Raw genomic sequence first — 25,306 nt, 5'->3', positions numbered from 1 at the left:
CTATGGATGTGGGTTGATACTAAAATCTTAACATAACGTTATTCAAAGCAAACATACTATAAAATTTCATTATAAAACATACATTCTAAATTACCTTTGTCTTAACGTCTATGATACTATCATATTTTTCATGAAATTTGAGAAAGCTTAGACATTGAGAAATAAAAATTGCAATGTTGAATTGACTAAAGTTGAATTAATCTGAATGTGGGACTAAATTTTCAAATATTAAATACTATATGTCAAGCATGCATTGTTAGTTTAATAGGTTTTGTATGCACTACTTGTATAAGACATATACAATACAATGCATTTTTTTGAGCTATCAATATGTACAAGAGATACAAAATATTTGAAAGTAATGGTAATGTGATTTTAATAAAGTAAAATAATGTTACTAATATTGCACTAAAAATATTTGAAAAGATAAAATTATAACATAAAAAATGAAAATGCACTACAAACATGACAGGTGTATAGTCAACAAAAAACAAGAATATTGCGATATGATACATACTTACTTTATAGTGGTATTTGGGATCCTTGAATTTATTTTTAGCTTAACAACAAAGCCACAATATTAATGAAAACAATTTTGTAATATCTAGTACTAGCTAGAATGGACAACTTAAGAGTGCAGATACCGAAAGGCTAACAGTCTACTTGAACTCTTTCTCGAAGATGAATACAAGGAGAAGATATTCTTGGGTAGTTCAATTAAAAAAATTCTAATGGAATGTAATCCTCAATGATCCATTCATGGTTATCTTTTGAAAGTCTCCATTTTTTAAATTAACTTGCTTTTCTTGGTTGAACTTTTATCAAATTTATGTGTGCTACACACACTCAGTGACTATATTGACAACTTATGGCATCAGGTTGATAGCCTTGAGTAAACATGAATCTCAATTTGATGATTTTATTGGAAAAATATCCCTTGAGTATAATAGAATCTCTTTCATATATAAAATTGTTATCATCATTGTTCTCCAATAACTTCATCTTTTGTTCAATGCAACACATCAAATAATACTTGGTATTTTCTATGTTGTTAATGGGTGCAACTACAACAAAAACATCTACTGCACAATAAAAATAGTGTAAATTTGGATCATAATTATCAGCAATTAGTTATCAACATGTACTTAATTTTATTATCTATTTAGATCTATATTTTAACTATTATATAGATACTTATACACAATGATTGTAAAAACATAAAACATATATATATATATATATATATATATATATATATATATATATATATATATATATATATATATATATATATATATATGTATACATATATATATATGTATATATATATATATATGTATATATATATATATGTATATATATATATATATATATATATATATATATATATGTATATATATATATATATATATATATATATATATATATATATATATATATATATATATATATATATACATATATATATATTTATATAGATATATATATAGATATATATATATATAGATATATATATATATATATATACATACATATATACATACATATATATATATATATATACACATACATATATATATACATACATATATACATACATATATATATATATACATACATACATACATACATACATACATACATACATATATATATATATCTATATATCTATATATATATCCTTAGAAAGCAATTGAAATGTTACCTTCTCTAGCAAGATCAGAAACTCGATCACCTTCAGATGACACTATAGTCTCCTCTAATTCCATTCCGTTGAAGCTTGCAAGTGACATTTTCCCTTTGTATTAATTTTTTTTATGTTTCTAAGCTTTCACATACACATTGTTTTCAAAAACATTATTGAATTACATGTGCTCTATGTAAACATGACAAAAACAAGATTATTTTCTTTTATCAAATGGAAACATATTTTGATACTCTTTTGTTTTAATTGAATGTAATTTTCGATTCCCTTTTACTATTTAAAATCCATATGTAATTGATCTATCTACATCTTGGACTCCAATATGCCAAAAAATCCTATAGTAAATTCAAACAAGAATTTAAATATGTTATTAAAAATACAATTTTTATATCAAATATAATCATCGATCAATTATTTAAACTATATCATTTTAAAATTTAAAATTTAATAAAAACTATCATATATAAAAAATATCCGTCACACTCACTGTCACACTCACACACAGAGTCACATTCACGGTCACACAAGCGTTGTCTCGATCAATGAATGATCAATCACGAGTGTTGCGCTTGTCACTTACAATGTCGGTCAGTCATGTTAAACATGTGTGTCTGGCTGGTTTGGTTGTTTCGTCGTCAATTCATGCGAGTGTGTATTCATATGATCACCTGTGAATCTTTCAATTGTTCACACACTCAAACATTTTTGCTAAATTTCTGACGACTAGACTCCCCTCTGACAGTTGGACCATCACCCTTTCGTCGACTCGATCGACTGTCAACGAAAACAATGAAGAAGCACCAAGCTAGTATTTTCAAGTTATGTTGCCCACAAGAAATTCAATCAACTCTCTTGCTGGCCACCTGGATAGTTGGACTCAGTAGTCACCCTGACACTAAATCCCCTAAAAATTACCCAAAGGCCATTGAAATCACTTGCTCAACTGATTGAGGAAATTGTGTAGACAGGTCAGATAAACACCAAGTGCCCGCTCCTCTCCCCCTCAGAAAATTGCACAATTTTCCTACTTAGTCATCCCGACAGTCGACCAATTGTTCATCTCATAGATTATGCAGTGTTCATGAGCCTGCCTTCCAATGCCCATCAGTCAGCTCAGCTCAGAAATTATGTAGAGATGATCAACAAGCTGGTCTGTTGGCCTCAGTGTAGTTTTCCTTGCCAACAACCCCTAGCAATAGACTGCCAATTCCCTCCAGAAATTGCACAGTTTTTGTTGCCAATGACTCCATCAGCCAACTAGGAGTTACCTCTAGGAATTGTTCAGTTTTGGCTGCTAGTGACCCCAGTAACCAACCTGCAATTCCGTCTGGGAATTTCACAGTTTTGGCTGCCAGTCCCCCTGGTAGTTCCCGAAAAAAACTGTGCAATCCTTGCCTACTGACCCTTCATGTTGCCCGACCTGCTCCTCTGGAAATTTGTGCAAATCTAGTTGTCTAGACCCACTGCCTATTCATTCTGAAAACTGCATAGAGCATGCCTACCTTGCCTTCCAACAACCCAGACTGTTCCTTCCAATTGAGAAAGGGCTCACAGAAATTCATTGTCAACTCAAATTACTTGTCTCTATCACTCAGTGACTCTTGTGCAATTTTCATCAATAGTGCTCAGAGCCATCACCCCTCTTCACAATCTTGATCCCTCTCCCAATCACGTACATCCAAAATGATCATGTGTCATGGTAGACTAGGAGGTTTTGGATTTGATGTCGTCTTGTCATGAGTGACTATAGGTATAGGTACAACAACGAACATGGAAAGACAACGAATGGGCTGAATGAAGGGAGCACACATAGAATGACAGGTTCACCAATGAAGCATGCAAAGCGGATGAACGTGAAGAATATGCACTTTCACGAACATATGAGCCTATCAAGCTTTCCAGTATGAAAGCAAGGAGCAACAAGCTAAAGATTCATTAAACAAACCAAGGACCATCAAAGACTCCACGCACTTCATCATGTGAAGGTGAAGCTATGATACACCATGAAGAAATCCATCACCCAACAACACTATAGCTCAACATGCACTCCAACAGTAGCACGAATGTACCAACATTATCTTGTCAAGTCATGTCGAGTCACGTCATGAGTCATGTTGCCCACATCTCCACTATGGGCTTGTTGTCAATCAATGAGATGTAACATGGAAGTCCAAGAGACCCACTTGTCTAACAAAGAGTCATGCAAGTTGAAAAGTCATGGAAGTCAAATGGTCATGAGGGTAGTTGAACAGCCACAAGGGTCAGTTTCACCCTTGGCTATAAATACCTCCTCATTTGTACATGTAAAGGACTTTTCACCTCACCTCCTCTGACATAGACAATGGAGTCCGTAATATTTTCTTTGAGGAGTAAGTACTATCTCCAATGCCCTGAACTCAAGGTTAGTAATGTATGGTAAAACAATTTGTCTTGGAACTTTCGCTTAATTCAGAAGCCTGGTAACAGGCCAGCATATTTTCACACATGTATTGTATATGTTGTAAAACTGAGCTTTAACACTTGTAATGCATGTTTCTTTAACATGTGTTCTACATCTGAACTGATTCATTTGTTGTAATGGATAATCTATTAATGTAAATGCATAGCATATGTTGTTAATGTTGTCTCGCCTGTGTGGACTGTTCTCCCAGACATCAGATAGACCTTTCACATGAAGCATGATGTAACAATTGTTGCACTGATTCAGATTGATCCGTGAGTGTTGTACGTGTTAGCTTACCTTGTATGTTATTATAGCCGCATCCATGTGGACTAATCTGCTGGAAGCTATGCATGTCCTGTTGTGTTGTGTGTTACTAGCTGTGTTGGGACTACTCCCAATCGACCTGGAACTCACTCTCACCCTCTCCCTTGACAGTGAAAGAACCATTGACACAAGTGATAATTACACTGACTAGGCACGCGAACCTCACTTCTCGAACACAAAGTGATCAACTCTCCTGTGCTGACAAGAAATAGTTGAGGAAAATCCTTAAGACAATGGCAACCAACCCATCATACCATATGGAACTCCCACACCAAACAGTGCAAGGTCTACTTGGGACTTTATACCAGGGTGATCGACTAAATGTTGGTGGGTCCACCACCATTGACAGGATTCCCGTTGGTGATTTCTATATAATCAACATTTTTTTCAACATGTCCATATAAAACATGGAAAAGCATGGATGCTTGGGCTTAATGACAATATTCACTTTGTATTTCATTTTGTGCAACAAATGTGTAAAATTATATGAAATCAAATATTGATAAAATGGTCCATAGTGGAAAAATTTCATGGGATTTTTTGAAATGTAGGTGCTTCCATCAAGCTCTATGGGAATCCTTGGTGTATTTATAAATTCTGTCTCAAAATTCCTCAAAAATTTGATCACAAAATATTCTTCTTCTTGCAAATCAATCCTTCTAGCACTTGTACTACTACTTGAACCAATCAATGTATCATTATATTCATATCTCTTCCATTCCACTTTTATGATTTGATATTCACCCTATGAGTGGCATCAGTTAAAGATTTATTAAACTAAGGTATTACAGACTCATGTGTTGGTGTGTTTGTTCTGTGTTATTGAAGCAATGGATCGATTAGATTGCCAATACATAGACAATAAAATGGAAAGACAACAGAGAAATATAGTAAGCAAACACAAAGACACAATAAATTTTAATAAGGAGTTCACTCTATTCTCTAGGGCTACATCTTTGGTCCAGCTTTTAGTGGTGGCCCTGTTTTATTTTGCCTTTTGGAAGAGAATTTATAATACAGGGATTCAATGTGAGTTCACCTGAAGCATGTTTTACTTGGCAGGGTGGTCCTTGGATTACCCAAGCCACTGAAGTACACAAACTCTTCTTCTTCCTACCAGCTCTGTGACCTTCTAGTCTACAATGGCAAGAGCCAAATGTGGTGCTCAGCCCGGACAGGTCTTCTACGGGATGACTTGAATCTTGAAGCTCTCTGGTGCTCGATGCTATCGCTGGTCAGCTCATCTCTCTGTCTCTTCTGCTTTGCTTCACTATCTTCTTCTCTATTCTCTGTCTCTCTGTGTTCAGTCCTCCTCTCGGCGTTCATTATCACTGATTCTAACTATGTCTTTTTTTCTTCTTGTTCATGGCTTTAGCTGTTCAAACCAATGCTTGTTCGGTTCCTCTTCTACCTCTATCGATTCTCCTTTTGCAGCTGCTTTTTGAGTTCCCTATTTAGCATCATCATGAATGCTCAAGAAGTGGCCATGTGTCATCTTCTAAATTGCAACAACATGCTTTTTCGATTTGTTTCCTTAGTTACGTCGTGGATGCCTTCTTCCTCCACCGTGGTGGTCAAACAAATTCCAAACGCCTTTAAAACGTGGCTTAATTCCTTGTTGATTCTGCTTCTTCCTATCGGGCGTGATCTCAGCCGTTCGGTCTGGGCCCTCCAAATCTGACGCCATACGCACATTTCGTGTGGTTGGCTTGCTCGACTGATAGCGCATGATCAATGGTGGTTTTCTCTCACCTTCGCCTGCCACATGTCGTTCGTTGTATGGAATCACTCCACTCTCATCCAAAACCTCTTACCGTTTAAGGGTGCCCAGATCAAAACCACCGGTTTCTAGAGCATGGGTCCTCCCATTAAGTTTTAGTGCTTTACCTTTTCTACCTGCAGTCCTCCAGTTCCCCCATGTGACCAAGTGCTCGGGATTTCCCTTTTCGGCCCTGTTCGCCCAGTAATGCATGATTAGCGCTAATTGCACATCAAAAATCACCTCTGTTTCTCGATCCGGGGCTCCCACGAGCTAATTTGGCCTCCCTCGTAGTCTCCATGGGCCTCGATCACTACGCTTTGACTGAGGTCCTCATCGTTCCATGTTGGATGATATTGCCACTGTTTTAGGGTCTTTTTGATCATTGTTTTGGAATTCTTTAGAGATTTGTTTGACCTGATACAATCATGGTTCTTTGAGAGTCTTCTATGGATCCAATTCAGATCACGACCTTCCCACTGAAAAAGCTTTTGGACCACCAAAAGTTGGTTTTCAAGCATCAACTAAGTGAGGTTACTATTTTCTCATTTGTCCAATATCAATCCACTTTGCGCTGCTTGGCTTGGAACCTTTGAGCACAATTCTGAGGTACTTAACATCTCCCCTGCGCATCATCCTCACCTTCCTATCCATCACTATGTCTTCCTACAACTCATTGAGGTATGCAGGTAGGAGGTCATAAATAGAAGGTAATTGACTTTTCTCTTCAGGGTCCTCAATCATTGAAGGTTCAAATAATCTCAAGCAATCTACATTTACAACTGAGTAGATGTGCATGTAAGCTGGTAAGTCAAGGCAAAAAGTATTTTCATCAATCTTCTCAAGTATCCTGAAAGGTCCATACCTGATAGGCTTTAGATTTTTACCTTCACCTTCCATCCTGTCCTTGCTAATATACAACGAGACTTGGTCTCCAACTTGGAAACTATGCTCCATCCGATGCTTATCATGCCCAACCTTGTACTTGGCCTGGCTCTTTTCCAGCTGTTCCTATACTACCTGGTGGATCTCCCGGATCTGTTCAATGAACCTAGTTGCCTTGTCCACATCACTGTGTCCATCAACCATGGTATCTTTACCAAAGACAAAATCCAAAGGAGACCTTGGTGTGAAACCAAAGCAAGTATCAAAAGTAGATCTCTGTGTAGTAGAGTGTTTGACTCTATTGTAGCATGTTGCACATAACACAAGTGTTCATCCCAAAGCTTAGGATGTTTTGCTGCAATATCCTCTCAGTAACTGGATTACTGTCCTATTTACCACTTATGTCTGGCCATCTATTTGTGGATGAGAAGTTGTGCTTTTCTTCAGTTTGATGTCCATCAGGTCTCACAGACTCAACCAAAACTTACCCACAAATCAAGTGTCTTGATCAGATACAATGGAAGTGGGTAATCCAAAGTGGACCCATACATGTTCAAAGAACAATTTTGCAGTCTGTTCAACTGTAATATGTTTACTATAAGGTATTAAAATACACATTTTGCTGAACCTATCCACAACAACATATAGATAATCATGACCCTTCTTAGATTTAGGCATTCCTCCAAAAAAATCCATGGAAACACTTTCTCAAGGGTGAGAAGGAACTAGAAATATAGTGTACAAGCCTAGTTTTCTATTGCTGGGCTTTCTTTTAGCACGCATGGAACAACCTCTTACATATCCAGAAATTGTCTTGTTCATTTTCAGCCAATAGCGAAATCTCTACAGTTGTGCAACTGTTTTACTTACCCCAAAGTGAACTGATATTAGAGAAGTGTGTGCTTCCCTAATTATCTTTATCCTCTCAGTTTGTGGAATACAGAGTTTCCCACAATGATATAAGAGTTGGTCCTTTATATGATATTCTATTTCTTCTACTCTTTTTCCTTGACTCAAAGTTGCATATACATCTTTAAAGTCCATATCCTGAGAATATTGTTCTATGTAGCTTTCTTTTAGCACAAAATTATGCTTAAGTATGGTAGATGCATTTATAATGGATCTAGATAACATGTCTGCAACCTTGTTATGTATGCCCTTTTTATATCTGATGACTAAGTGAAACTGTTGTAGAAAACCCATCCACCTGTAATGTCTTGATTGCTGTAACTTAGTTTGGGAGTGCAGATATTGAAGTGGCTGATGATTAGTATGTATTACTATCTCTTTTCCCATTAATTAATGTTTCCACATTTTCACACTCTGAACTAATGCATGCAATTCTTTATCGTATGTAGGATAGTTAACTACTGCAGGCTTAAAAGTCTCCAAATGATAAAATATGGGTTTACCGTGTTGTGTCAACACTGCTCCCATGGCATAGTCACTAGCATCAATTTGGATCTCAAATGGTCTTTATAAATCAGGTAGTGTTAGTACAGGTGTTGTATTAATTTTCTCTTTCAAGGTGTCGAAGTCTTTCTGATGTTTGCCTCCCCACTAAAACACCTTATTCAATCCTGTTAAAGCATGTAAGGGAGCTGCAATCAAGGAAAAGTTAGAAATGAACTTCCTCCAATATTGTGCTACTCCTAAGAAGCTTCTCACTTCTATAGCAGACCTGGGTTTAGGCCAGTTCAGAATGACTGCCACTTTAGAGGGATCTATTTTCAATTCACCTCCCCATACTATATGACCCAAGTAGTTTAGAGATTTTTTTCCAAATTCACATTTTGAGAGTTTAACATAATTTTTTTCCCTTCTCAAAACATCTAATATCTGCTTAACATGCTTTAAATGTTCTTCCCACATTTTACTAAAAATCAGAATGTCATCTAGATACACAATAACAAAATCATCAAGAAAAGGTCTGAGTACATCATTCATTAATCTCATGAAAGTACCAAGAGAATTAGTTAAGCCAAAAGGCATAACCAGCCGTTCATACAATCCATGCTTTGTTTTGAAGGAATTCTTCCATGCATCTTGCTCTACAACTTTGACCTGACAGTATCCACTATGCAAATCCAGCTTGGTGAAATAAACAACTTCTTTTAATTGATCTAGAAGATCATCTATGCGAGGAAGGGGATAATGATTTTTGACTATTATCTTATTCAGTGAGTAGTAGTCAATGCACATTCTCCACGAGCCATCCTTCTTTCTCACCAAAATGATTGGTGACCCACATGGTGATGTGTTATGCCTGATGAAGCCCTTCTCAAGCAACTCCTACACCTGCTTCTTGATTTTAGCATTCTCTAAAGAAGACAACCTATACATCCCAATGTTAGGCAAATGAACATCTTGCTACAAAATAATATCATTTACTATTCCCTTTTTGGGTGGAAGACCTTTAGGTTCTTGAAACAAGACATCATACTCTAAAAAAACATTTTCTATATCATCTTGTTGTTCAACATTACAGCCCTAAAATACATTGGTTTTATCATGCTTCTTTTCCTTTACAACCATTATTAAGAATTTTTTGCATGAATTAATCATTCCTGTCATCTGTCCTGTGTTTATGAGAGTATAATTATTCTTGAGCTTATGATCTCTTACAAAGTATTCGATTCCATCTTTAACCAATAGATACTTGTTCTCGGCTCTATAGAAAATAGCCTTTCTATCATACAAGTAAGGACTTCCTAAAACAATTCCACATATATCCAAAGGAATTATGTCTAACTCAACCTCATCTACAAATGCTAACCCAAAAGAAAACTTGAGTTTGCACTGTCTAGTCACTTGTAGCTGTACTTTATCATTCAACCATCCTAATGGGTATGGTTTCTTGTGAGGTGTAGCTACTAATCCCAATTTCTTTACAATTGCTTCAGAAATTAGATTTGCTTGTGAGCCACTATCAAACAAAGTATCAATATTTTTTATTTCTGGAAATAACTCGAATATGGAAAAGCTCATGCCTTTTTCTCTCATTTTCTTCATCAATAATAGACTGAGAAGAATTACTAGTTGATGCTTCATAATTCTTACCTTTTATACCTATGGCTGCTATAGTTGTTTCATCTCCCGAGTCTGACCCCAAATATTTTTTAATCACTGCAGCTGTCTTCTTCTTCTTGCCCTTGGACTTCTTAGGTCTCAGCTGTGGATGCAAAATCCATCAATGCTCATCATCATGCCCCTCCTTTTTACAGTGAGTGCATGAAGCTTTAGCTTTCTGTGGAGTGTTAGCCTTCCTTGTTTTCCACTTCTGCTTTCTTTTCTCCTTGCTCTTACTTATAGTAGGTTGGGATGATCCCGCAACTTCTAGATTTCCATTCTTTCCTCTAGCTTCTAGATGAGTAGCTTGCATAGATACCTCATCTATACTAGTGGGATTAAACATGAGGATGGTATGCCTCATGTAGCTGTGTAGACCACCAATGTACTTTAGAAGAGTCTCTGGTGAGTCTAATGAGATGCCCAATGTCAATGTTCTCTTTTTGAACTCTTGGGTATACCCTTGCACACTTTGCCCTTTCAACTACTGAAGAGTTTGCCAACTCATCGTGGCTTGTTGCATGTAGGCTAATGGATATAACTACTTCTTGATTGCAGAAACAAAGTCATTCCATAAACCAAGGAAGTGCCTCCTAGGCGTAGGCTTTCCAAGTGAATCTTAATCTTGTCTGAGTTTATGTTCTGCACCCTTCAATACATATCAACTTGTCTAATCCAATTGTCCAACTTTTCAGCATTTAGCTGTCCATCATATATAGGAAAATAAAATTTAACATCTAAATTAATCAAAGATGCTTTCTTACTATGCACAGGGCTATTAGGAGGTGTGAGAAAGATTTCCTCTTTCCCCTTTCCTTTACAATTGTCATGGAAGTGAGACTCATCTTCTTCTTTCTCTTACTTAGAGCTTGATGCATCTTCCACCTTTTACTTTCTTAAGTCTCTGTAAATTTCTTCAACCATACACTTTATAGCTAGGAAGCTCTCTATGAATTGAGCATCTGGCCCTATAGAACCTTCTTCTGACATTGTCTTTCGAGAATAGACTCTCCCAATTTCAGGATTAGTTTCCACCAACTCTCCTTCTCCTAATTTAAGCTTTGATCTTGTGAGCATTGACAGCTAAACCAACACAAGATTATCTAACCTTATAGCCTAGAGCTTTGATACCACTTGATCTGACATTCACCATATGAGTGACATCAGTTAAATACTTATTAAACTAAGGTATTATAGATTCATGTGCTCGTGTGTGTGTTCTGTGTTATTGAAGCAACGGATCGATCAGATTACCAATACACGGAAAATAAAATGTAAAGACAACAGAGAAATATAGTAAGCAAACACAATGAAACAAACAATTTTAATAAGGAGTTCACCTTATTCTCTAGGGCTACATCTCCAATCCAGCTTTCAGTGGTGGCCTTGTTTTATTGTGTGTTTGGGTAGTGAATTTACAATAAAGGGACTCAATGTGAGTTCACTTGAAGCATGTTTTTCTTGGGAGGGTGGTCCTCAAATTCCCCAAGCCACTGGAGTACAGAGACTCTTCTTCCTCCTACCAGCTTTGTGACCTTCTGGTCTACAATGGCAAGAGCCGAATGTGGTGCTCAGCCCAGACAAATCTTTAATGGGATTGCTTGAATCTTCAATCTCTCTGGTGCTCGATGCTACCACTAGTTAGCTCGGCCATCCGTCTCTTCTGCTTTGCTTCACTGTCTTCTTCTAGAGAAGAAAGTCTCTCTATGTTTAGTCCTCCTCTCGGGGTTCACTGCCTCTAATTCTCACTATGTATTTTTTTCTTCCCATTCATGTCTTTAGCCATTCAAATTAATGCCTGTTAAGTTCCTCTTCTGCCTCTATTGATTCTCCTTTTGCAGCTGTGCTTGGAGTTCCCTGTTTAGCTTCATCATGAATGCTCAGTGAGTGGCCACGTGTCCTCCTCTAAATGGTGCCATCATGCTTTGCCGATTTGTTTCTTTAGTTATTTCATGGATGTGTTCTTCCTCCAACATCGCGGTAAAATGGATTTCAAATCCCTTTAAAACATGGCTTAATTCCCTATTGATTCTGCTTCTTCCCATCGAGCGCGATCTTAGCCGTCTAATCTAGGCCCTCCAGATCCGATGCCATACTCATGTTTCGTGCAGTTGACTTTCTCAACTGATAGCGCGTGATCAATGGCCATTTTCTCTCACCTCAACCTGCCATGCATCAATCGTTGTATGGAATCACTTCTCTCTCATCCAAAACCTCTTACTGTTTAAGGGTGCCTCGATCAAAACCGTCAGTTTCCGGAGCATGTGTCCCACCATTAAGTTTTATTCTTTACCTTTTCAACCAGTGGTCCTCCATTTTCCCCACGCGACTGAGTGCTCGGCCTTTCCGATTTCAGCCCTCTTCTCCCAACGAATCAAAAATCACCTCTGTTTCCCGATCTAGGGCTCCCAGGGGCTAATTCGGCCTCCTGCGTAGTCCACATGGGCCTCGGTTAGTGCGCTTTGACCGAGATCCTCGTCGTTCGATGTTGGATGCCATTGCCACTGGTTCAAGGTGTTTTTGATTGTTGTTTTGGAATTATTTAGATATTTGTTCAACCTGATACAGTCATGGTTCTTTGACAGTCTTCTATTGATCTAATTCGGATCATTTTATGTTGGACAATGATTAATCGTTCATATCAATAGGATATTTTTCATGAAACAAAGTCAAATTTCAACAATGATCACATTTTTTTTACCACCAACACATTTCTGTTGGTCAAATAATTCATGATTTTCTCTTCCACAGAATTTTGGATATGAACTCATGCATAGTGGAGGGAGGAGGTGAATTTTTCCAAAAAGTCTTACCAAAATTAAGGAAGGCATCATAATATAATTTAAATTACACATGATCATAACAACAACAAGTGTTACGTATAGTGATAGGTTTAACATACCATGGTTTTTGTTGATTGAGACATTAATTCGACAATTATCTTCTTTGAAATTATTGAGAAACTCTATCTGAATGGTGTATAAGCTATGTTTTGCATGTTCTTCATACTAATTTCATGTTATTCCATGTGGCATCACATCCCTTTCTTTTCGTGAAACACGCGAATTTTTCATCCAATATTCATATATTATTTTTTCACATTTTTCCAAGTATATCTTTCTATGGTTTCCTACAAATAACTCTCCAAAAAGCAAGCTCATCATTTTCATCTATTTGCAATCAAAATTTCGTATGCTTTTGCAATGTTTTCGTGAGGTTCATAACGCCTTTCCCATAGATTTTACCAAATGATTTTTATTTCTCTAAGTGCATGTATATCACTTTTGTTTTTATGTATTCCAAATGATTTTAAAGCACTATTTATATTTTGGATCACATTTTCAATCACCTTTTTATATTTCATTGATTTTGGAATGCCCATTAGTCTTGTAGCTTCTTTTAATTTCTTTGATTTTAGGAGACCTCTCAAAATTTGAGCTTGAACTGTCACATTTTCATCTTCGAAGAACTTATTAATAATGAGCTTAACGTTATATCGTATAACACGATGAAATTTTTATTTCCATATGTGCTAGTTCGACATTTTCTAACATCTCACCATTGATACTAATTTCATCAGTACATATGAGAATTTAATTTAAATGAATATAAGCACACATTATATAATTAAATTAAAAAATAGAGGTCACAATATTGAAACTAATAAATATGTATATTTTGAATAATACGTGGCATATATATACATAGCTAAGGGTGGTTCAACTTCTTCTTCACTTGAATCTCTTTCAACATCTTCAACAACATCATCAGTGTCGGGCACAATAGGGGGGGACAACCCCCCTTGTCAGGGGTTTTCAGGGGGTGGTAGCCCCCCTATACGAGGTCTGGGGTAGCGCCCCATGAATTTTTTTGGACCATACATTTTGGTGGGAAAACCCACGTATGGCTTTCAGCATGGATTTTGCACATGGTTTTGGGCATGATGGTTTTCTGCCCATTGTATTTTGTAGATGCAGTCAAGGGAACTATGATTATGTTCTAATCCTCTGTTAACGGATTAGGTTTTATGAATGCATCAACATGTGTATATATGTATTGTAGGATCAAAATTAACACAAAGAAAAATCAATTTGGTAGTATCAATTTTGGGATCCTGGGGAAAATATCTATGTATATATGATTTATGTTCTTCCCATTGTTTATTTTCTATTTTTTAGAATTCATATGTAGGTAATTTTTTTACAGGATTGAAACCTATAATTGGAAATAGAGTTGCTTGAGCTTCAAGGGGACACCTTTGCTACTAACGGGTTTCTCTTGGGCATGTGGTATTCCCTATTCAATGGGATATCTACGTGATCTATCCTTGCGGTGAACGAAGATGGCAAGTAGTGAAATGATAGAGATTGAGAAGTTTAATGGTGAAATTTTTGAGTTGTCGAAACTCAAGATAGAGGATATGCTAGTGGATAAATACTAGTGGAACGCAATAGACTAGGCAAAGTTGGGCCGAAAGGCAAAGAGCACAATATTTTTGTGTATCTTAGATTCAATATTGTTGAATGTATTAGGGGAGGCTACAACGAAGTATTTGTTGGACAAGAGAGGGACTTGTACCAATATAGGTCTCTAGTGAACAAACTATTCCTATGGAAAAAGTTGTATAGCTTGAAGATGAAGGATGTAGACACATTGAAAGAGAATTTGAACGCCTTTAATACTATGGTAAGGAAATTTTTATCTGTTTATATAAAAATTTCAAATGAAGATAAGTGCATTAGTTTGTTGTGTTCTCTGCCATATTTAGGGGATGGTCTGGTTGTTGCTATAGGTAGAAATACAACTACCTTGAAGTTTGATGAAATAGTCCCATTCTTATTGTTGGAGGAGATGAGACAAAAAAATATAGAGGGCAAGAATGGAGATGCCTTATTTGTATGAGTATGGACCCAGAATAGAAACAAAAATAAGTCCTCAAGTGGGAGATACAAATCTATAGGGAGATCTAAATCTCTAGGAAAACTTATAAAGGTGTGCTAGAAATGCAGAAAGGAAGGGTACTTAAAAAAGGATTGTAGATCTAAAGATATTGAGAAAGGAAAGGGATCTGAATATGCTCCTTCTGTAGAGGCAAAAATCACCTCAGATTAAGGTGGGTATATGTACTTGGCTTCTTCTTCAAATACACATGTAGATCATGAGGCATGGTTGATTGACTCAAGTGCATCCTTTCACTTCACTCCCCATAGGGAATGGTTCTACGAGTATGTGAAATATGATGGTGGTGATGTCTTCTTAGGGGATGAAAAGAAGGCTAGAATCATAGGAAATAGAAAATTGAAGCTGAAGTTGCAAGGTGGAATAATTAGAACACTTTCGGGTGTTTTTCATATTCTTGCATTGGCAAGAACTCTGATTTTTGTAAGAACGATGGATGATGTAGGTGTAAAAATAGTTTTCAAGAAATATACGTGCAAGATGTTTTAGGTAGAATTGATATTGATGTGAGGAGCTCGGATTGGAACTTTGTACAAGATTTTGGGTAGTACTATTATTAATGGGTGCAACATGTTTTTGGTTCCTAAAAGTGGATCAGAGAATCTAGTGTTATTCAGAGAAAATACCGTCTTATGGCATTAAAGGCTTGGACACATTAGAGAGAAGGGACTTTGAATACTCTATGGGAATAGTATGGTAGAAGATATGTATAATTTCTCTTTATATTTCAATTTCTATGAAAATTGTGTATATTCGAAGCAAAATCGGGTGAGTTTCCCCTCTAGTGCTAAGAGGGCGAAAGATATATTAGAGCTTGTGCACAGTGATGTGTTTGGACCTATTTTGATTACATAACTTAGTAAGTTTGTGTACTATATATCATTTACAGATGAATTCTCAAGGAATACATGTATATATTTCATAAGAACAAAATCTCGAGTCTTTGACATGTTTAAATAATTTAAGGCTCTGGTGGAAAACTAGAGAGATAAGAAGATAAAGGTGTTGAGGATAGGTAATGGTAGAGATTTCTACGATAAGGAATTTTAAGAGTTCTATAAGAGTTTTGGTATAGCATGACATAACACTACTCCATACACATCTAAACAAAATGGAGTTTCAGAAAGAATGAGGAGGACGTTTGTTATAGACTTTTTTTTGCCTTACAACATTGAGCATGAAATGTCCATAATCCAAGGGATCCAAAGTCCCTAAAAGAGTTGTTCCTGCCCCTAAAGGAACAAGGTCAACCAATGACATCTTCTCCCAGAAGTTCTCCACCAAAAACCACTCAGAAACAGTCAATTCAGGGTCAATTCAGAAGCTCTTCTAGCTGCCTGAGTTGCAATGCACCCCAGTACACTAGCTAGGTGCATTGCAACGCACCTAAAAGCACTACCAGGGTGCGCTGAGCGAGAAATGCCAAATGGAAATGTCATTCCGCGAGGTGCACAGACACTGGAAGCTTCCAGAATCTTCCTCAATGATACTTGCCTCAATGAATTCGACTAGTGATGAGTAAGAGGCTCTCAACCTCCAAGTGGAAGCAAGAACTGACAGAGAGAAGCCACAAGTCAAAACATAAGCTGACTCATCCTCTCTGCTTACATCTATATATGAATCTCTCGCCCAGAGGTCCAGGAGGCTGGAATTTGGTACTTTGCAGAGAATTGCTGTTGGTTTGAGATTGAGTTTAGTACATTGGGTGATTTATGCTTTGTTGGAGGAGAGGAAGGGATTCCTTTACTGGGAGGTAGATGCTGGATCGGGACTCACTTGGTTGTATCTCCTCTTGGACTTTCTTATCATATCAATAAAACTATTTGAGTTTCTCCTATATGCGTGTATGTCAATGATGCTTTGTTATATTTGCATATTTAGTTTATGTCTGATCCTAAACTAGTTATGAATGTGAATCCATGTCTTTTGTGTAGTTTTCCTCTCTTGTGATCTTGCAGGAACTTAGTGAAGCTGGACCAGTGAAAGAGAAAGTAGCGGGAAATGAACAAAGGAGAGAGCGATTGGATCGACAAACTAGCCGAAGACATCGGTTAGTTACATCCATCTTCTCTATTTACATTTCATAAAGAAGAATACTCAGATAGTTTTCCTTGTTTGTTGTTAAGGCACTATCACACCTTAGAGTGGGATAGGGGCATTCCGAATTGGATACTTTTCCCAACAACAACGTTGATGGAAAAGGCAAGAAGCATGCTCAATGGTGTCATATTAGGATAAGAATTATGGACATAGATGTTGGAGACTGCATGTTACATTGTTGATAGATCTAATTCATCAGAATTGGAGGATTAGTGTCCAATTCTATGCAACAATGTGTACCTGTGTCGAACATCCCAACAACACCAGCTATAGTAACAATGTCACAAGTTCAAACGTTGCCTGTTGTATGTCAACCTCAGATTTCTCAGGTTGTAATGCAACAGCCCCCTGACCCTGTGACTCAACCACAATCACCAACTAGTGGGGCGACACAGGTCCAAACAGGTACAATTACCCCACATCTTCATCCAACGGTTAGTATAGTGCAACAGAGCATGGCTTCACAACCGTGGCTGGTGCAATACCAACAACCACAATTCCAACAAGTGTACCAAGGTTCTGAGCAGCAGATCTTTGTGAACAGTGGACAGCCGTACATTCAAAATGGTCAAAATCAACCACTTTACAGTGGTCAAGTCCACCAACCGTATCAGTCATACCAGCATCAACTGCATTATGCTGGTATGCAAAGGCCAACTGCTCAGGCAATTCCATCATACCCTGGGTATGCTTCACCTAACCTAAATCAACAGTTACCATTCATGGCAACTTTAGAGTTACCCGATTTACACCGGTTAACGAACGATCCAATTGCTTACGCCCCTTTGTGGCCGACGATTCCTCACAAACTTCCATCAGATATTCCTAAATTTAATGGAAATCCAGGTGAGGACCCATCGAATAACGTGATGACATTTCATCTATGGTGTTCATCAAACACCCTAAACAATGATTCGATAGGGCATTGCCTTTTTCAGAGGATGTTAACGGGTCCAACGGCAAAATGGTATATTGAATTGCCTAGAGCTTCGTTCGACAATTTCAGCACCTTAGCCACGACTTTCTTAACCCATTTTCAATTACCGATAAGGTATGAAACGGGAACGGAAATCTTAACCAACTTCAAACAGACAACGGCCACTCACATATCTGATCATATACATGTGTGGCGTCGTTGTCATAGGATCGTAAAAACGTACATTCCCAATCAGCTATTAGCTGAATGGTTTATCAAGTCGTTACTTCCTGCCATAACGGAAGATGTGGCAAAGGGGGGAGTCGTAACGGAAGAGCAAGTTATCGCTCGTGCTCAATATCTATACTTGGTCTATACTCAGTCTGGCACACTCTATGACAAAATACCTGACGCCCCTAGACCAAAATTCTCAATTCCTCCTCCTCCTAAATCAAACAATGACTCTCATGCCCGCGATGGCGTGATTGGCACGACAAACGCGAAATCGACAAAGGCTACGTCAAAGAAAGCCCGTAAGATTTCAGATCAAAATGCAAAAGACGAAATTCTTGCTTCGGAAGTAAATGTCGTATCAGCAGATAAGGGCAAAGAAACCAAACAACCAAGAAGCAAGAAGAAACAAAGCAAAGGGAAGAAGAAGAAACAGGGTGAGTCATCTCCTAAAAAAAATTCTTCAAACCTTCCTCGAAATAGGAAACAAAAATATCCATGTCAGATATGTGATGAGGATCATTGGACGAGAGAATGTCCATACAAAGCTGAGCTTAAGAAATTCCTTAAGAGTTAGCAAACCTCAGCTGTGTTAACTGATCCGTTTCCAAATCTAGGGACAAATCTGGTTGATAGTGGAAATGCTTCCCCATCGCAAGTGCTAATGTTGTCGATTTCGAAGCAGCAAAATGATGCTTTGATTTCGACAAGGAACAAAGATTACGGGAATCCGCAACTGTCGAACGACAAGGGTAAAGATCAAACAAGTAGTTCGACAACAACTTCGACAGAAGTTGTACCACCCATCATTCCTGAATTAACAATAAAACCGCCAAAGCGAGTAGTACACAAGTCAACATTTAATCCTCGCGCCAGAGCGGCGCATCATTATAACATAATGGAAGATTTGGCCCAATCGCCATCCGCTATGTCGACTGTTGAAGTACTACAAAATTGTCCATCCCAAAGGCAGGCTTTGTTATCAGCCATTGGTGGGGTTGATCCTAAGGATTCCAATCTTGTATCCTTTGACCACAAAGGATACGATCCTCAGTTACTAGCTCAACTAGATTTCCTTATTCAAGTGAAAGCCCTCAACAAAACTTTTCATCGAACAATTATTGATGAGGGGGCATCTACATGTATTATGTCGATGAGTTGCTGGAAAACTTTAGGATCTCCAACATTGTCACGATCTTCGACGACATTAAAAGCATTCGACGGAAGGACATATACCCCATATGGTATCCTAAATAACATGAAGGTTGAACTAGGGGGAAAAACAGTAGAAATAGATGTTGAAGTCATCGATGGAAATCTTGATTACAACATTCTACTAGGAATACCATGGATATATGCCATGGCAGTTGTTGTGTCGACCTATTTTAGAAAGATTGCATTTCCTTTTCAAGGAGGAATTACAGTTGTCGACCAACAATCTTTCCTCCCCGACAGTTCACAAGTTACGGGAAGCATTCCAATGATCCATGGAAGCAATCATTTGCTTCAAAATATTGGAGTAGGTCTCCTAAAAGACCCTTCCTTAATGGGTACTTTTGCCCTGTCGCCTCCGAGTAATCTGGTGGAAGTGGCCACAGTGGAAACCTACAATATGAAATCTTCTATATCTGATGGATTCCAAAGATTCCTGAACATTTTGTCAACATGGGTCATCGCCATTTTAGAAATATTGTAGCAATCAATTTTCTTGGCCTGGGGGGCAACCCCAAATCAACGCTCATCAAGCATTTGGATAGATAGGTATAGAGAATATGGTACCCCTTCAGATCCTTGGTCGCGAGTGCATGGAATCGACGAAGGAATTGTCCAATCAATGGTAATTGACGGGGCACCATGGAATGATTCCCACCATCGTTCCCTTCTCCCGGATTGTGGAGAAGATACCCAAGATGACCTTTATCATCCTTCAATTTTCGATTTTCTATCAAATACTGTAAATATAGTGGGCTCCGAGGATGGTTCTTATCTCGTGTCAACCTCGTTAAAAAATGAAACAAGGAGTCATGAGGATAGTTCTTTTACTATTTCAACCTCATTAAAAAAAAATGAAACAAATCCCCTCTTCAAATCTCAAAGGTAAACCTTCATTCCAACCACCGACTTGAATGTAACGAAGCTTGGGGGCCATGCACCTCGATTTGCGTTATTATGTTGGGGGCATGCAAACTTATCATCGAGCCGTTTTAGCGCATAGTTCATGCTCGTTAAAAATAAACATAAGATCGAGCAAGTGTTTCAATTCGCGTTTAAGCTCGTTAAAAAATGAACTATCCTTTGGTAAATAACCACCGTGAATGTAAATTTATCAGCCATTAAAGCCTTGGTCGTGTTTGCACCGTCACCTCCACTTTTCCATTGGCCGATCATTCACCTCCATTTGATTGTTTACCCATTTTGAGGAACATCTGCGAAGAGTGATTTCACTAGCCATCCTTGTGACACTGCCGTGATTGGAAAATTCCAACCCTTACCTGGAATCAGCTGCTACCCGTTTATCACTCATTCCTCAAAAGACGAGTCTTCTTTAAGCTCTTTTCATCTGACTCGTAAAATATGAAAAGATTGCCGAGTTTTGGCCTTCCAGCTCGTTAAAGCGACCGGAAGTGCTATCCCTCCTCTAGATTTTAATCCCTTTGGACCTGAGGGATTATTGCACAAAAAGATCGAGCGCTTGTTTTGTTCGGCTCGTTAAAACTATCCAAAACTCATCCCTTCTGTATTGTTTTATAATTTTTCGGACTTAAGGGATTAGATGATGAAAAAGGAACTTTGGAGTTATCTTTACGTACCTTTTCAGACTCTCTCAAAATGAAAAGGACCGAGTTATCTTTGTCGTTAGACTCGTTAAAAAGATTAATAGCGACAAACTTGTCTTTAGACGAGAACGAGTTTCACTATCGCTAGGCTCGTTAAAACATAGCGATGGGTTTGCCCGAAGGGAAAATTATAGAACAAGAATATGTTATCCTCCTCAAGCTTGACAAAAATAAAGAGGTACTGGTCAGAAATGACTGGGGAAAATTGGGAAGAAACTCAAAGAACTTGTATTGGTAGCAAGTCGCTCTTGAACATGACACTTCCACTCTGTGCCTAAGTCGGGCTGGGTTGTTTCATTCACCGGTCACATCACCATGGTCTCACCATACCATCCACCTTTGGGGTAAATGCTACCGATCCATCACACAAGTGTCGCCGATATGTTCAAGAGAAGTCATCCAGAGAAGTCAACCGTGTCCCATCCACTACCATACATTATCCTTCATCCTTTCATGACCGCCACCCTGAACCATATATCATCAGATCGTTTTCACCTCCATCAAAATCATTTGCTCCATTCCGTGTCACTGATGTGGGATACATTAAGGCCCTCCTTTGACGGATCGCTTCTTGTCGACATCAGCTCATTATCCAAGAAGTTGATCTAGGAACACCCCCTTCAGTACTTTGAAGCTTGCATGCCTCAATGGCAAGTTTCTCACTTCCGGCGACAGGTATACATCAATGACCTTCGACCGAAAATTTTTGCGTGGTGTTCGACGCCAAGTCCTTTATTCACACCACGTGAATTGTACTGCAGTACCTTGAGGGTCATTATCATTATCGGTGATTCCTCTCACGCTTGTTAACAGTTTACATCATTGACTGGTAATCAAGCGATGTCTTTCCATGTTCGACTTCAAAACATTTCTCACATGGATCGACTTGTACTTAGAGTGAAGATCAGACGAGATTGAAGACCCCGGATCTAGTTTCATCCATCCAGGCTACGATATATATTCAGGAAAAATAAAGACATTGACATGTACAGCATTGCAACAGATAATCATCCTACCAAAAGGATGATGATTTCATCAAAATCATCAGTCTACCATCAGATGATTGTCTGTTCTATGTATAGAAAAATGAATTTATAAAGCTGAGCATGGGAATTCCCGCCTCAGCTAGATCATGAAAACAGTATGAAAAATAATGTATTGTATTGTATCTTATTACAGGTCTCCTCCCAGCATTGAAAGAACTTCGGATCCTCCTAATAAAGCATTTCACCCGATAAACGACCTCATACTTTAGGGGGCAACTGTTATAGACTTTTTTGTGCCTTACAACATTGAGCATGAAATGTCCATAATCCAAGGGATCCAAAGTCCCTAAAAGAGTTGTTCCTGCCCCTAAAGGAACAAGGTCAACCAATGACAGCTTCTCCCAGAAGTTCTCCACCAAAAACCACTCAAAAACAGTCAATTCAAGGTCAATTCAGAAGCTCTTCTAGCTGCCTGTGTTGCAATGCACCCCAGTACACTACCTAGGTGCGTTGCAACAGACCTAAAAGCACTACCGGGGTGCGCTGAGTGAGAAATGCCAAATGGCAATGTCATTCCGCGAGGTGTATAGACACTGGAAGCTTCCAGAATCTTCCTCAATGACACTTGCCTCAATGAATTTGACTAGTGATGAGTAAGAGGCTCTCAACCTCCAAGTGGAAGCAAGAACTGACAGAGAGAAGCCACAAGTCAAAACATAAGCTGACTCATCCTCTCTGCTTACATCTATATATGGATCTCTCACCCAGAGGTCAAGGAGGCTGGAATTTGGTACTTTGCAGAGAATTGCTGTTGGTTTGAGATTGAGATTAGTACATTGGGTGATTTATGCTTTGTTGGAGGAGAGGAAGGGATTCCTTTGCTAGGAGGTAGATGCTGGATCGGGACTCACTTGGTTGTATCTCCTCTTGGACTTTCTTATCATATCAATAAAACTATTTCAGTTTCTCCTATATGCTTGTATGTCAGTGATGCTTTGTTATATTTGCATATTTAGTTTATATCTTATCCTAAACTAGTTATGAATGTGAATCCATGTCTTTTGTGTAGTTTTCCTCTCTTGTGATCTTGCAGGAACTTAGTGAAGCTGGACCAGTGAAAGAGAAAGTAGCGGGAAACGAACAAAGGAGAGAGCGATTGGATCGACAAACTAGCGGAAGACATCGGTTAGTTACATCCTTCTTCTCTATTTACATTTCATAAAGAAGAGTACTCAGATAGTTTTCCTTGTTTGTTGCTAAGGCACTATCACACCTTAGAGTGGGATAGGGGCATTCCGAATTGGATAATTTTCCCAACAACAACGTTGATGGAAAAGGCAAGAAGCATGATCAATGGTGTCATATTAGGATAAGAATTATGGACATAGATGTTGGAGAATGCATGTTACTTTGTTGATAGATCTAATTCATCAGAATTGGAGGATTAGTGTCCATATGAGGTATGGACTGGTAATAAATATCTCTTTCACATCAGAGGGTATTTAGATGTGATGCATATGTCAATGTTCCGAAGGAGAAAAGAACCAAGTTGAATAGTAAATCTGGAAGGTGCATATGAAAGGTTATAAGATTTGGAACCTAGGAACAAGGAAGGTTTTGTACATCAGATATGTGGTGTTGAGAGAGGTGAAAGATGTTATGAAACATGAAGTCCTACCAAAGGAACATGAGAAGATATACTTTGATCTAAATGAGCAAGAATCAAACTCTACAATGTAACATGAATCATAAGATGAAGAGCCTGAAACTCGAACTGTGAGAAGATCCATTTGAGAAAAAATGTAGCCATAAAGGTATAGTCCATATGATTTATGTTCAATTTCTTATTTATCTATTACTGACGATGATCCCAAAACTTTCAAGGAGAAAACAAATTCAGAAGATGGAAAACTCTGGAAAGAGGCCATGGCTGATGAAATGACATCTCTGAAAAAAATGAGGCTTGGAATCTAGTGGAGTTATTGGCTAGAAGGAAACACATTGCAAGTAAATGGGTTTTTAAGAAGAAGATGAATGCAAAGGGAAAGGTGGAGAAATACAAATCTCGGTTGGTCGAAAAGGGTTATTCCCAGGTTCCAGGAATTGATTTTGGTAATACCTTTTTTCCTGTTGCCAAGGTAGCTTCTATTATATTACTTTTATATGTTCCTACTCCTTTTTATTTTGAGGTAGAACAGATGGATGTGAAGACAACATTTCTTCACAGGGATCTAGAGGAAGATATCTACATGAAGCAACTTGAAGGCTTTCTAGTGAAGGGAAAGAAAAAACTGGTAAGTAGGTTAAAAAATTATTTGTATGGCTTAAAGCAATGACTAAGAATGTGGTATCACGAATTTGATACATATATACGGGGACTTACTAGAAGTAAAGCCAATCAATGTGTGTATTTTAAATTAATTAGTGATCGTGTTATTTATATTTTCTTTTATGTCGATGCTATGTTGATGATTGGAAATAACAAAGAAATTATCCGGGATTTGAAGACCCAATTGTCCTCCAACTTCGACATGAAGGATCTTGGTTTTGCAAACTAAATTTTGGGCATGGAAATTAAACAAGATCGGGGAAGGAGGAAGCTCTAGTTAAACAAGAGGAATTATGTTGAGACAATACTATAGAGGTTAATATGCATGATAGTAAAACTATGAAGGTTAATATTCATGTAAGTGTAAAGTTATCTGCTAAAAAGTGTCCCAAGACGCAAGAAGAGGAAAAGGATGTTGGAAATAATACTGAGAGGGGAGGGGGTGAATCAGTATTAGCAAGTCAATAATATTTCATTTCCATAATCAGATTCATATACGCTACTTCAGTTAATGAAACTTGCATGTATACGCGACTATATTTATGGCAACTAGCGTATATCCTGTAAACTTATGATTCAGTTAATTTATCATATGTTGATATTTACTCAGTGCATAAGAACCATATAAACAGTAACTAGGTGCAATAAAACAAAATAGACAATAACACACACATGAAGACAAGATATAAGGTGGAAACCCAATGTGGATGAAAACCACCTGTTGTAATCATCTCTAACTTATTTTAATAAGAAACTCCTCTTT

The sequence above is a fragment of the Pinus tabuliformis genome, chromosome 9 (assembly GCF_031772625.1).
Source record: "Pinus tabuliformis cultivar Carrire ecotype Pingquan chromosome 9, CPIR1, whole genome shotgun sequence".
NCBI classification, from domain to species: Eukaryota; Viridiplantae; Streptophyta; class Pinopsida; order Pinales; family Pinaceae; genus Pinus; species Pinus tabuliformis.
This window is presented reverse-complemented; position numbering follows the sequence as displayed.